Source organism: Pelophylax lessonae (genome assembly GCF_965119305.1).
Source record: "Pelophylax lessonae genome assembly, chromosome: 5".
In the NCBI taxonomy this organism is placed as follows: domain Eukaryota; kingdom Metazoa; phylum Chordata; class Amphibia; order Anura; family Ranidae; genus Pelophylax; species Pelophylax lessonae.
In genome coordinates this window covers 386,060,786-386,066,785 of record NC_138772.1, presented here as the reverse complement: position 1 = coordinate 386,066,785, position 6,000 = coordinate 386,060,786, and positions in this window count along the sequence as shown.

Here is a 6,000-nt window from a genome sequence, read left to right as displayed (position 1 = left end):
CGGCTTAGCTGACATAACAGCAGGAGCGATAGTTGAAGAAGGAGGGGATTTTTTTTTTGTTTTGAGCGGGTTGGCGACGGCAGAAGAAGAAGAAGACGATGACATTTACCGAGGGAGAAGACATCACCGGAAGGAGAAGAAAGCTGAGGGAGAAGAGCGGAGGAAGAAGACATCAGAAAAAGAAGACCAGAGGAAGAAGAAAACCGGAGAAAGAAGATTCATTGTAACTACAATGGGAGACATTTTTTAATTAATAAAGAATAATTATTAAAATGTCAAAAATGGTCTCTTTGTTTTTTGGAACACTACACTTTTTTTTTGGGTGAATGGGTAGGGGTACAATGTACCCCATGCTCGTTCACATGGAGGGCTGAGATCTGGGGGCCCCCTTGTTAAAGGGGGCTTCCAGATTTCGATAAGCCCCCTGCCTGCAGACCCCCACAACCATCAGCCAGGGTTTTCAGGAAGAGGCCCTTGTCCGGAGGGTCATTCTATACTGTATGTCGAAGTGCGCTCAGCCCTCATGTGACCGGCCGCCTCTCTCCTTCTCTCCTCTTCGCGACTGATGTCAGAGGAAGATTCTTGGGCCCTCTTGCTGTACCTGTCAGATCAGAAGAGGGAGCAGGGGCCGGTCATGTGAGCTCCGAGCGGCGCTCAGAAATACAGTAAAGAATTGCATTTTTTTAATAAAACAGATACAATGGGCACATTGCATTAAGGAAGACTGGTGATTAACTGAAAATAACACAGTGGTGTTACAACCCCTTTATGATCTAGATGCTAATGGCTAGGAATGTCCTCCTGCCAATTTAACACACTTGGGATGTGGATGGAAGACAAGGACAGAATGTGAAGTTCTGCACGAATGAGAATAAAGGTTGCATCTATTTGAGTTGTGCGACTTCTGGTGCCTCCTTGATGGTTGATGTAGGCCACTGCCATGGCATTGTCCAACTGGATTCTGGTCAGGTGACCAGAGGTCCAACAATGAAATGATGATGGTAGTTACAAGATATACTCTACGGCCTTACCCAAAAGAGCATAATTTGCAATAGACAGGATAAAAAAAAATACTCTTTCTTGAATGGAAGACATCATATCACGTGGGACATTAAGGTAAATCTAAACTCCTACTTCTTGTGAAGGAGGTAATACCCTTATAGGAAGGAGCATACCCTTCTGCTTAGTGCTCATTCTTTCTTCTAGAGCCAAGTCTAATAGCACAGTGATCTAATGTTTTCCCCAGTTAACATTTTTATGAGAATAATTAGTCATGAAAACTAAGGCATAATCTAATGCAATTAATTTATCATATGAAAGATTTTATCGCTCTTTAGGAATCAAGTCCTTTGTGTCCAGATGTTCAGTTACAATGAACATTTTAGAGTGAAAAATGTAACAGTTGCTTGTACTTTGGAACATTGAAGGAAAAAAAAGCAGCGGGTCAGGGCAAACAGAAAAAATTATATTCTAAAGCAGTGGTCTCTAAATGACAGCCTTCGGGCCAGATGCAAACCTTTGCTTGCCTTTATCTGGCCCTTGGGGAAACATTCCTCTTACTGACACTGATGGGGCACTATTCCTGGCACTGAACCAACAATGGGACACAATTCCATTCACTGACACAAACAAAGGGGCATAATTCCTTCCTCTGGCATAAACTATGGAATTCCTCCCACAATGATGGAACACTGTTCTTCCCATTGACACCAAATATGTGGAACTATTCCTCCCACTTTTCACCCTAGCAGTATATCACTTAAAACAATGCAAATTCTACTTTCCACCCCACCTGCTGCACATGGCTTGGCACTATGTAAATCCTACTTTCTACCCTGCCTTCAGTACACCACTTGGCACTGTATGGCATGTAAAATAGGATTTTTGAATTACCAGTAAATTTATTTCCTAGAGTACAATACAGAAAACAGATTTCTTTAAATCCCCACAGCTGGGTTATATGCAAACTGCCTATAGGTAATTGGATACTGGCAAAAAGAAGCTGCTGGGACATACCTCGTATAACTCCTCCCACTCATAGCTGGCCTCAATTTTGTGCCAAGCAATAGAGAGATTATAATAACAGAGGGAAGGCGTCATGTACTGTACTTCAATAAATGGATTTTACTGGTGTATCAACAATCCTATTTTCCTGATCCTACATGTAGCACTACCCCCACGGGAGTTGCTGAAGTTAGGGTTGCCCACTTCTGCACACAGCAAGTCACATAGCATTTCCTTCATTCACTCCAACACAGAAAACAGTCTTTGGACAGTTTTTGTTGTTTTTTTTTAGGGTATGATAATTTGGATGGGGTAGGAAATTATGGGATGTCCAACTTGACAATATAAAGAACACAGAACAAGGGACAACTTCCTCCCTATTTACAAAGATCCTCCTCTATCTTCCACCTGCACACGCTTGGTTCCTCTATGTACAGCTCCTGCTGATGCACTCTTGAGGGAACTAACAGTTTTGTTGCTAGTTCAGCAAAGGCCCATTACAGGCAGGAACTCGCAGTCCCCTAGACAAAACAATTGGAGTGAACAACAAGACACATCACCTTCTGCTTACCTGTGGCCACTGATCCCAGCTCCACTTGCTTGGAGAATGCTAGCCCACATGGCTGCCACCAGCTGCACCTGGCTACTTTTCCCACTCCTGACTTCCTCTCTGCCCCAGTCTTGCCTGACTGACACATATACATGGAGATTCCCCAGGGCAAGGTTGGATGAAGACTTGGCACACCACTGTCTTCAAGAGAGACCTGCTACAGATGGCAGTCTCTCCCCTTGTCTGTCCCTGCACCATGCTGATCTACTCACTGTCTCTCCTTTCTCTCCACTGCTTCTCCTGCTTGAATCCCTCCAACTGCCTCTTGTAGTGGGATCCTTCCAAGCCAGCCTCCAGAGCTCAAGCCTGAGGTAAACCGCTCCCCCAGGTAAGGGGTCCCTCAAGGGCTACCGACAGCCTCCCTCAGCACTGCATCTCCATCTTTCACCCCACTCCAATTGCTGGCATGGCCCATGTTTATCTATGGTTTCCCAGTCCCCTGCCAAGCCAACACCTGGGGATTGGCTAAGGGCCCATAAATATTTATGGAAGCCCCTCCTAGTCTCCACTAACCAGGAAAAACTAGCGTTGCACATTCTTCAATGTCCCAGAAACAGGGGGAGGCACCAGAGAGCTGCCAGAATGAGTCATGCAGCCCTGGCCTTTAGTAATCCTGAACCAGATTTAATTACTTAGGTCTAACCCAGAGCCAGTTATGTTTTTCCTACTCTCACAATAGGTATCGGTAATTGGTATTGGAACAGTTGGTACAGTTCTTAAAAAACTGATATTGCATCCCTAGTAAAAACTTTCAATATATGCTGTATTGCATGTTGATCATACTCACTCAACCACTATAGGATACTTCTGTATTTTGCAAAAAACCTGGTTGATCCTGCAATTCTCCGTCCCTCCTTCCTGTCTGTGTCCCAGCTGCAGCTGGAGATGCTGCAGAGCGGCGTTTACCACAGCTAGTAAGCATGCTCAGTCTTCAGTGTGTTTCTATGCTGTGCTTTCCCCCCCCCCCTGAGCAGCCTGCGTTACTATAGAGACACCTGTGGGCATATACACAGGGATAAATGACAGGCCCCTCGCTCCCTCCTCTTTCATGTCCACTAAACAGCTCTACACTATGGGGGCAGAATATTATGTAGCCCCTGCTCCTAAACTGGGGATACTATGCACCTTTGATTTTCGGCTGAGCTCAAGGCTGCTCAGACTGATTGTACTGTTTATATCTGGCCTTTCCCCAAGATCCATTGGGTTGTGCATCTCTGACTGTCGCAAGTAGGTGTCACTGATACCTAAGGCCATAGTATGATTATAGTGATTTGTGAATATTTATATTTATTCCAGCCAGCCCAGTAGGAGTTTCATTGCCACTGGTGCATTCTGGGAGAGCATATATATTTGGGATGGGCCAATGCGCTCACTCTCTTGCCTCTCTTGAGGATGTGCTGCTGAAGTGAGCTCTGCGTGTAGGTCCAGAAGCCTGTCTGGGGCCTACTAATCCTGAGGTGCACGTCGCTAGACCCAGGGGAGCCACACTGCCGCAGTAGGATTACTGTGAGCCATCGGCAAGTGGTTAAAGGTTAAAGTGGTGCCAGGACAGTACAAATACCCCCCCCCCCCCAAATGACCCCTTTTTGAAAAGTAGACAATCTGAGGCATTTAGTAAGAGGCCTGGTGAGTTTTTTTAAGTTAGAATTTTTTATCACAATTTTTTGGAAATTAAAGAAATTGAATAAAATTAGTTTTTTTCACTTTTTTTTTTTTTTTTACATACTGTCACCATTGCAGTATAGCATTATTTTATGACTGGTGTGGCGGCCGGTGATAATGGACGCTGATTGGGTAACAGTATGTTTAAAAAAAAAATCGAAATAATTTATTATCCATTTCAATACTGTGCACTTTGACCCCTTCCCGCCCAGGCCAATTTTCAGCTTTCAGTGCTGTTGCACTTTGAATGACAAATGCGTGGACATGCAGCACTGTACCAATATGAAATTTGCACATGTTTTTTTTTAGATCGAGCTTTCTTTTGGTGGTATTTAATTACCACTGGGGTTTTTTATTTTTTGCTGAACAAAAAAAGACTGAAAATTTTGAAAAAAAAATATGTTTTTCTTTGTTTCTGTTATTAAATTTTGCAAATAATTATTCTTTTTCACTGATGTGCATTGATGAGGCTGCACTGTTAATGCAGCAGTAAAGGGCATTGATAGGCAGCACTGCTGGGCACTAATAGCTGCACTGATGGGGCTGCTCTGATAATCAGGGCACCGATTAGCAGTGCACTGAGAGCCTTGCTGGTAATCGGCACTCCTTTCCTTACACAGACAAAGCGTGTGAGGACAGGACTGCCAAAAACCAACAAGTCTGCTTACACGTGATCACCTGTGATTGGACACAGCTGATCAAATTGTAAAGGGCTGCTGTGATTGGCCCTTTACCCCGATGAGTGATCAGCTGTGTCCAAAGGACACAGAAGTCACAGAGCCTGCCCGATGTGCGTCCCAGGGGGCAGCGTTCTGGACGACTGAGCTGTAGCCGTCTTTCAGCTATAGTGGTTGAACAAAACTTTAATATTTTATTATTTTTTCTTAAAAACTTTCATCAGAGTAGCTCAGTGTCACCATAGCAACACTGTACTACTCTGGGGGGGGGGGGGGGGCTCGTCAGGGATTTTTTATTAACCTTCAAATGCTGTTGCAATGATGATCATTGTAACGACAATGTTTTGTACTGTAATGAATAGATAACTGTAGTAGTCTCTGTGGAGCTCTCCCCTGTAGTAATGTCTGTGGAGCTCTCCCCTGTAGTAGTCTCTGTGGAGCTCTCCCCTGTAATAATGTCTGTGAAGCTCTACCCTGTAGTAATGTCTGTGGAGCTCTCCCCTGTAGTAATGTCTGTGAAGCTCTCCCCTGTAGTGATGTCTGTGAAGCTCTCCCCTGTAGTAATGTCTGTGAAGCTCTCCCTTGTAGTAGTGTCAATGAAGCTCTCCCCTGTAGTAATGTCTGTGGAACTCTCCCCTGTAGTAATGTCTGTGGAGCTCTCCCCTGTAGTAATGTCGGTGGAGCTCTCTCCTGTAGTAATGTGTGTGGGGAGCTCTCTCCTGTAGTAATGTGTGTGGGGAGCTCTCTCCTGTAGTAATGTGTGGGGAGTTCTCTCCGATAGTAATGTGTGGGGAGCTCTCTCCTGTAGTAATGTGTGTGGAGCTCTCTCCGATAGTAATGTGTGGGGAGCTCTCTCCTGTAGTAATGTGTGTGGAGCTCTCTCCGATAGTAATGTGTGGGGAGTTCTCTCCTGTAGTAATGTGTGTGGGGAGCTCTCTCCTGTAGTATTGTATGGGGAGTTCTCTCCGATAGTAATGTGTGGGGAGCTCTCTCCTGTAGTAATGTGTGTGGAGCTCTCTCCGATAGTAATGTGTGGGGAGCTCTCTC